This window comes from Neoarius graeffei, chromosome 18 (genome assembly GCF_027579695.1).
Source record: "Neoarius graeffei isolate fNeoGra1 chromosome 18, fNeoGra1.pri, whole genome shotgun sequence".
Taxonomy (NCBI): Eukaryota; Metazoa; Chordata; class Actinopteri; order Siluriformes; family Ariidae; genus Neoarius; species Neoarius graeffei.
In genome coordinates this window covers 33501700-33511155 of record NC_083586.1, presented here as the reverse complement: position 1 = coordinate 33511155, position 9456 = coordinate 33501700, and the positions used below count along the sequence as shown (strand labels likewise).

The 9456-nt window shown below is 38.4% G+C and overlaps 2 long non-coding RNA genes across 2 annotated transcripts; both read left to right on the top strand.

Moving 5' to 3' along the window:
- The first annotated feature begins 470 nt into the window (after positions 1-470).
- LOC132866712 (uncharacterized) lies at positions 471-915 on the top strand. The gene is made up of 3 exons (XR_009650616.1): positions 471-511; positions 596-715; positions 850-915. It is a non-coding gene; the product is annotated as an uncharacterized LOC132866712 (long non-coding RNA).
- A 541-nt stretch (positions 916-1456) lies between these two features.
- LOC132866711 (uncharacterized) lies at positions 1457-6089 on the top strand. The gene is made up of 3 exons (XR_009650615.1): positions 1457-1509; positions 1807-2112; positions 6059-6089. It is a non-coding gene; the product is annotated as an uncharacterized LOC132866711 (long non-coding RNA).
- Positions 6090-9456: the final 3367 nt, after the last annotated feature.

The window sequence follows — 9456 nt, the reverse complement described above, 5'->3', positions numbered from 1 at the left end:
AAAGAAGTCTTGCTCTTGCCCCATGCAACAGGTAAAACAGCAGTGTTGGAGCATTTTAAGAGATGTAATTTCCCAACATCACGGGAACTTTCAGTTCGTGAAGCAAGATCTTCTGCAAACTCCAGCTGACTGGGGAGTTCATATTTTCTGATAAAGGTAATTCAGAATTAGTCTATATTGTTAAGCACAACAGCATTGTTTCATTGGATTACCCCGTTACATCTCTCTTTGTTATCCATCACTAATGCTCCGTACTTGGTTTATGAAAACCCTTTAGTCGGCGCTTCAAAGAAGAAACTGGCAGAATATCAGGCAGCTAAGGTAGCTCTGCAACATTTATCAGAACTCTTTAACTGCAGTTTTGAGGCTGAAGCTGACAAAAACTACAAAAGTTTTCTGAAGGAACGTCTAGATGCTCTTCATCTCGAAAATCCTTTGCACAGATGCGAAGTAAAGGAAGGAATCAGTGAAGAAGCAGAGGGTCCCAGTACAAGTGGAGATAATTTACACTGTGAGTTTGTCATAAACAGTCTGGTTGAATGGGATTTAAACTATGAATTTGTTCTTTGCAATAAAGTTGAACGTGTGATTGCAGCATCCTGCACGACAGCCATTAGCAAGAACTTTTGTCTTCAACCAAAGGACAGCATCAGTCCACAGTGTGATGCAAGTCTTCCAGAGATACCCAACAAATCTCCCAAGATGGATAATACGGGTATACAGTGGTTTGTTTTACATGTACAGACCATCTGCTAGTAGAATAACAGCCAGTAGGAGATGACATTTTACACAAAACATGTAAAGCAGTGATTACTTTTCCCAACTGACCTTTATGTGTGTGTTTTACAGCCATCAACACACTTCTAGTATTGTTTAATCTCAAGCCTCCATCTGTAACAGTCAAGAATGTCAGGACTGAGAAGGTTTTCAGCTGTCATGTGGACATAAACTTAGAAAACTTCACGTTTCAAAACAAAAATGAATACACTGCCAAGAAAGATGCCATTCGTAAAACCTATGTCTTACTTGGGACTGCATTGGGAATTTCCAAATCAAAATTAGGTAATTTGCTGCATCACATTTACTGTACTGATGTCAGGGGCTGTTGATATCAATGAGCAGCCCCCTCCCTTCAAACCCTCAACCCCATCCCCATCCCTGCCCTTTTTCAAAGATAAAATGTTAATGTTTGCTCCCCATCATTCTTCTTATGCCATCTATTGGACCTTATGATATAATGCATTGCTCAAAGCTGACTGATTAATTGTCGACCTATTGATAGGTTGTTGCTTCCCATCTGCTTCACAGACTATTGCTATCATATTATTATCAGAATATGGTTAGCATATATCTGTATTTTGTCTGTCTCCCTCTAAGAGGAAAACAATGCTTCCATGCTGGTGAAACAAGATTTTCCCCAGAACTCTCTCACCCTTCCTAAGGAAGTGTTTGAAAACAACAAGTGTTCCATTACTGATATAACCTACAGTTTCGTCTATGATGGAAAAGGTTAGTTTGGCTGCTATGTTCATCACAAAATTTATAACAATACATGGCACATTATTACAGTAAGACACAAACCCTGATACATGTTGGAGTAAGAAAATTCAGACAGCAGAGGAGCTAGCTTTAGCGTTGCACAGTTATGTTTATCTTTTTGCTTTGTGTAATTGTGTGTTGTGTTATTTCCCATACTGGCATGTGTATTTATATTATTTACCTTCTCTTTTTTTATTGGAACACCCACTGCATAGATTTTTGTGGATGGGGAAAAATTGATTCACTAACTTTTTTTTTTCTCTATAGGCTCCACTGAGGCAGAAGCAAAGCAGGATGCCCTGCAGAAAGCCCTGGACATGCTAACTTTGCTCTTTGGGTTCAAGTCTTTGCCAAAGTGTCGCACAGTTGAGGAAACAGAGGTTCAGATTAATAAGTTACTGACAACAAAAGATCAAAAAGACCTCATTTATTCACTCAAATGCAACCTATATAAAAGCTCAGTTGAGCTCCTGTTCAAAGATTATACCATGGAGAGCACACACGAAAAGAAGAAAAAAGAAAATATTAATCATCTCAGTAAACGCATTCTGGGTCTGCTAGCAGTGGAGCCAGGTACGAATCACAAATTATAAACCAAATTATAATCTAATGATGAGTTTCTAAAGCATTGCATTCTAACCCCTGTGCTTTTACTCAGAAAAGATTTGCATAAATAAATAAATAAATAAATAAATAAGGAAATTATCCTGATTTAATAAATCTCTTAAGGTGCAAAATGATTGACTAACAAGGTCTACTGAGATTTGCATCTTTCAAAGGAGCAAAATAACATTCCCATTTTGCATGTCTGCTATGTTTATACCAGTGTTGTAGTCGAGTCACTAAACCTCGAGTCCCCAAGGCCATTATTAAAAAATGTTCTGTTTCCGGTCCACCGGCCGGGTGAGTGCCGTTTGTGCGGTTGAAATTTTTTTTTTTAACGCCGGTTTTTCGACATTTTTTTGGGGTTCGTAAATCTAAAATCGAACTTGACATTTACGCATTCCCAGGGCTTTCCACTAAGGCTCATACTAGCCAGCCATGACAAATAAGTAGCCAGCCGGGGGGAGTAAACACAAAATAAACTCCTGTGCACGCAGTTCCCAGGATTAAATGTATTTTACACAGACCATTTATTTATTCACTTTACTCAAATACAAAGTAAAATGGCAGTAAATCTTCTTTCTTTTCTTGCGTATTGCATCATGAGGCGTTCCTGGCTTGTAAATCTCTTATTTTCGGTGCATGACACATTCACGCAACTGAGCATGCTATGAGTCAACAACGACAACGGTCTGCAGTGGGGCTACACAAACACTCAGCGAACATTTCTCCATGTGTGTATGAAAATACACTCCAACGACTCAGTTAGGTTTCATTTACAACCAATGGTGTCTTTTGATGCCAGCACGTAATTGAACGAGAGAAGACTGGTTTACCGGAGACAAAATAAGCGTTATCTCTGCTTCTGTTCCCTCCGACACACTACTGCCTCTGCCGAGTGCGCGCGCACACACTGCATGTCGGGGCCGCGGATGGGTTACTCTCCCTTACTCTGCGCATGCGCCATGCGGCACAAAAAAATGGCAGCCACCATGAAGGAAGGTGATCCGGAGTTTTCAAACATTTGCTTAAGTGTGAAATCGCAAAATGGTATTCTAGCGAACAACAAAATAGTAAAGATTCAGAAAAACAAATCATTCAGTGATCATTTTAATAGTGTAATTTCATCTGAACTAGGCCTAACGGTCGATTTAGAACTACAAAAAGTCCGTGTGTCAGACTTTTTAAGTACCTTTGTAAAAGTTTTGCAAATGTTGCAGTCAGCATTTAAAATGTTAACTTAAAGTTTTTGTACAAAGTTTCAGTTGATTAAACTGTCATTTTATTAAATGTGTCTGCTTTTGTAATAAAAAAGTACTGAAAGAAAAAGCAAACACAGCATTGCGATTTCTTATCCATCCATATATATATATATATATATATATATATATATATATATATATATATATTAAAAAAAATCCCTCCCTCCCGACTGAAAATTTTTTTGCTCACCCGGTGGACAGGAAACGGATTTTTTTTAAGGATGGCCCAATGTTCAAGTCCGAGTCAAGTCAGTCAATAAAGAAAATTTCAAGTCGATTTCGAGTCGAGTCCACTACTGATCAGAGTTGAGTCAGAAACAAGCCCCGCCCACTATCAACAGGGCAAATAACATGAGAGAGGGTTAACACTAGCCAGTTCATTGGTCAGCAAGCCCCGCTGTCAACAGAGCAATGAACATAGCGTGTCACTCACTTCTCTGGGTTTGGTCTTGCCAAATGACGATTCAAGTTCATGGTTGTCCCCGTCGTCTCCTCGATAGTTCTTCTACATATGGAACACATATCAGTGCATTTTTTCCCACTGCATGAGAAGTCTGTATCAGCAAAGCGGACAATCCTAGGGGCTTCTCTTCAGGCATTTTAGCGCCATTAACGTTAGTTTGTTCCTGAACATGACGTATGAACAGGCGAATGTGCATTCTCTTTCACAACATTAGTATAAAAATGAATGTAGATATAAATATCTTATGCCTAATTATTACAGCATATTTCAAAAATTAAAGAAAAAATCAGAGTCCTCGTCTCCAATTTACGAGTCCGAATGCAGTTAATGCACTAGTCTGAGTCATCAGTGCTCAAGTCCAAGTCAAGTCACGAGTCCTTAAAATCAGGGCATGAGTCAGACTCAAGACCGAGTCCTGGACTGGAGTACTACAAGCCTGGTTTATACCCTGCAAAACAAATGACAAAAATAACAAAACAATACAATGGCATCTACTGTGGCACTCGCGGTTACGGCGGGGAACACGGACACTCAACCCAGGGTTGAGTGGAAAAATTAAGTGCTGTTTTATTTTTGGGAAAAAAAAGCAAGGTAAGTGTGAGGGGTGAGAAAATTGTATCTGGTGCAGCGGTGGAGGGCTGACTACATCTGGGCCTTTCGTTGCTCTACTGCTGAAAGCAGGAGCAGTGGTGATTGCTGGTGAGAGTGCTGATTTCTCCGTTGTCTTCCTCTTTGTCCTCGGCGTTGGTGTCGGCATTGGCGAGATGACCTGTGCAGGGAGAGGAGGGAGGAATCAGTAACTATGCTCTAAGAAAACCCAAAATAATCTGTGTTTGTGGTTGCTCAAGTCCCTCCAGCCATGTGCAATCAGCGGGCTCCTCCCTGCAGCCACGCTGCTTTCAAGAGTCCAAAACAGTGGTGTTGAAGTGTCACTGTTTCTTCAGCACCATGGGAGCGGTAAAGTGAGGAGCGATGTTCTGCTTGGGCTGCCGTCACAGTATGAAAATAATTAAAATGAGCACCCACAGTCTGATATTTTCTACCTGAGCTAATGTCTTCGTTTTGTTTTACATATTTGAACCATAATCACACCTCTTACACGAACAAAATCCATTTTTAATTTTCCTTGTAAATGGAACACACGTTTATTATTTTGCACTTGTATCACATTTTGTACAGTTTTTTCCATCTACCTCGCCACTTCTAATCAGCATTACCTGATGTGTAAATATATGAAGAAAATAGAGCCATTATTTTGTCATATGCTTTATAGTAGTGAAATTCTTTTCATTAGCTCACCGGCCATAGCCGATGAGCTATTGCCATCACACGATGTCCGGCGTCCGTCCATCCACAATTCACAAAAATCGCTACTCCTCCCTGAGTTTTCACTGGATTTTGATTCTGATTGTTTTGTTTGGAAGATCTAAATCACTCTGCACAAAAGTTACTCCCTACTTTTGTGATTTCTCATAAACAAGTTGCTAATTAGCCCGGTTAATGAACTTGCAGGAAAATTGCTACTCCTCCCTGAGTTTCCAATGGATTTTGATTCTGATTGTTTTGTTTGGAAGATCTAATTGTTCTCATGAAGAACAACTTGGCTAATTCTAAATAAGTCTGGTTTCTCATGGCAGGGCCGTGTGAGTTACTGCATTACTGACACCCTGGTTGGTTGACTGAATACGTACCTTGTTAGGAAGTTGGGGTTAGAGCTCAGGGTCAGCCATAATACAGCACCACTGCAGCAGAGCAGGTTATGGGCCTCGTTTGAGGACCCACCAATGACAGATTGCTGGCACTCGGGCTTGAACTTATGACCTTCCAATCAGTGGCCCATTTATTTATTTATTTATTTATTTACATTTTTTTTTTTTACTTATTTCAAGCATTAAATTTTCTTATTCTATTTGCAGATAATTTTATTTCTTTCTAGAATTAAACAGTATAGTGAGAATTTTTAATAGAACAAGACTATTTTAAGCTTGAAATTAGTAAAAAAAAAAAAAAAGCCAAGAAAGACTTAATAATCCTAGTTATGATTTTTTTAAAGAATCGTATAATAGGAAATCATTTGAAAAACTGTCTAGATTCAAGGTATTGCCACTTGCTAAAATAAATAAATACTAAATCATGGCCAGAGTATAAGGACGTTTTCATATACTTTACCAATTCATTTATTATTTTGCAGAACCAAATAGTGTATCTTTAAGAAACTGTCTTGATGAGTGGTTTAAACGGAAGAATCTGGAGCAGCCTGTGTTTGAGAACACCGAGGAGGTTCATGGATCAAAAGTCACATTTTCTGTCACAGTTTCCTGCTCGAATCCAAGTGAGGACAATGCAATTAATACACTCAAAATGACAAGAAATATGATGTGCTGTCTCTCACACGTCTCTCTCTCTTTCAGACTGGGAAAGCAGCATGGAAGTTGCAGAAGAAAAGTTGGTCGATGAACTCAAGAAAAGGTTAAATTATCTGACTGATGAAGGCAAAGAATAGTATGAGATTTGGTACAGATTTTTTTTTCATACTACGTCTAACTGTTCTTGTGTGAATGATCATTTTCAAAGATGACAGTAATTTATAATGGAGGCTTAACTTTATCATGGGCATCATGGGTCATTACTAAAGATACTTTTTAATTATTATCAATCACCAGCAAGTTGGATGATGTATTTCAGTCTGGGGTGGGTTTCCTGAAATGTTTCTAATGCTACAGTAAGTAAGTCATTCTATGTTGCTAAGCTAAGCTCATTCATAAAGTTCTTGAACTAGAATTTCCTGAAAAAGCTTCAACGTTTCAACTAACATAGTACTAAACTTGTTCATAAATCTACAGCAGCTTACAGTATTTTACAGCTTTTCATGATTCTACTAGTGAGCCAACATCACCATCCGGGCATATCAAAATAGCGCAAATTTTTAAACTTATCTGGTGATTTTGTCAATATCTTGAATTCTGTTGGTCGTTCAGACATCAGATGATGATACAAAGTCAATGAAATGTAGTAGTTTAAGCCAAACTATTACTTTTATCACCGTTGTATTTTAAAGTGGGCTCTGTAAGCCTCTATCGTTTGCATTTGGAATTTTTTTCCCCATGTCAAAAACCCCATAATAAAAAATCTGGCCTTCTGCAGTGAGTTTTAGACAGATAGCAAACAGGTTTGTCTTTATATCTGCCAAATTTCATGTGGCATGGAACAATATTTCTGGAGATATGAAATCCTAAACATGATTTAGCAGATGTCTTTTTAATTAGAAAACATGATCTTATTTTCAGGGACGTAAAAAAAACAAATGCGATGCTACAATTCAGCCAAAATACATTACAGACATTAAAGGGGAACTCCAGTATTTTTTAACCTGGGGTCATCTTTCCCATCTTTTTGGGTTCAAATTTTTACAGACCAAAATCAGACCAGTATTGAGTTAGAACACTATAAATGTAAACTGTCTACACATTGTAACTCTAGGGTGGTACAGTGGTGTAGTGGTTAGCACTGTCGCCTCACAGCAAGAAGGTTCTGGGTTTGAGCCCAGTGGCCGACGGGGGCCTTTCTGTGTGGAGTTTGCATGTTGTCTGTGTAGGTTTCCTCCGGGTGCTCCGATTTCTCCCACAGTCCAAAGGCATGCAGGTTAGGCTAATTGGTGACTCTAAATTGAGTGTAGGTTTGAATAGTTGTTTGTCTCTATGTGTCAGCCCTGCGATGATCTGGTGACTTGTCCAGGGTGTACCCCGCCTCTTGCCCATGGTCAGCTGGGATAGGCTCCAGCTTGCCTGCAACCCTGCACAGGATAAGTGGCTACAGATGATGGATGGATTGTAACTCTATGGGGAAAACATCTACATCAAAGTAAACTGATTGTTTTCACCACTAACAGGCTTGGAGCACCCCATTTGGTGCCTGTGATCGATTACACTGGTCAACAATTTTTCCAGAAGTTCTCTGCCTCAGAGATGAAATTGGCTGCTTGTTATGTAATTTGGTGTGTTGAATTCAAATATGACAATTAAAACAGCTGATTGGCAACGGCTTCTAAGATATTTAGGATTTTACATTTTATACTTATGTACATTGTGCAGATAGTAATGTTTTAAGTAAAAATTGTAAACCTAGGTTTCTTCATGTGTTTATGGTTGGTTTACATGATATTTCACCTGTTCTCTTTATGTAACACTAGAAAATCAGCAAAAAGTTTATCCATCCATCCATCCATTATCTGTAGCTGCTTATCCTGCTCTACAGGGTCGCAGGCCAGCTGGAGCCTATCCCAGCTGACTATGGGCAAGAGGTGGGGTACACCCTGGACAAGTCGCCAGGTGCAAAAAGTTTATATAAATAAAATGTATTATGAACCAAATGGCAAAAAAACAATTTTGTATAAGTACTGAATAGGTTTAGTCCTTATTCAGTGTGTACTCCGTGCTTTTTGGCAGCTTGTCTCTTGTCAAGCAAAGACTTAATCTCAAGTGCATAGCACTGTATGATTTTTTTTTTTAGCTGATTATAGGGCAATTTATTCAGCAGAGTGATGTAAGTTGACTTATGATTGCATCATCAGTGACTTCTAGAAATAACCTGATATCATGTATGACGCAATCTGAAGCTGGTATTGCATCATTCATTGTTTTACCAAAAAAGTAAGTACTATCCAAACCCAATCATAGATTTATTCACAGAGCCAACCTTGAAAACTAAAGTCAATGAACAATTTTAAATTTAATTTTCATTCTCAGCGACCAAGAATTAGTAAAGTTTGACTATATTTCGGAAGCATTTTGGCTGTAGACCAGTGTTACCATTCGAGAGCTGTTTTTTGATGTTTACAAAAGAAGTCATTCAGAATTTGTGAAGTAGTAATCCTCAAATATTTGACAATATGGATGAGGCATCTGAATCTGATGGCCGTCCCTATTTATTTGAGACAGAAAACAGCTCCTGTGCTATAATCAACTACAGGCCCTGAGTGGGTTGCTACATCAGTGACCAGAAGAAAAGCAACTAGTATAATCAACAATAAACACAATATAATTTGGACAAAAATAAACACTTATTTAAACCTCATAGTTTACTAGTTAGCGAGGTCAATGAGTCAGTAGTGAGAGCAACCCTTTCTGGCTTTGATAGGATGTCTTTAAGTAAAGAAGCATTAATTTCATATAGGGCGTCTGTCCTTGTGGTGATTGTCTTCTGAAAAGGTACATTATATTGGGGCTCAAGGTAATTCATTAAGTGTTTACTGCACTTTTTTGAGGACACTGTTAGCCATAGAGCTAGTGCTAAAGCTTTGGCCAAGAAGAATCTCCTGCTCAAGAGTCTCTGAAATGATTGTCATCTGTTCAGTTTCAGTAAATTGTAAGTTCCCACCCCCAATGCCACTCTAACCAATCAATAAATTTTCAATGTATTTTAATGAACAATTTTTTTTTATTGAATATATGGCTCCATTTCTGGAATGATTTATGTTGTGTTGTACGGTAATGGACTTTGATCAGTGTAAAATGTATTTCATAAAGTTGCAAGATTAAAAAAAATGCAATTGTTAAACATTCATTCACACATTTATTGTGTCATCAATTG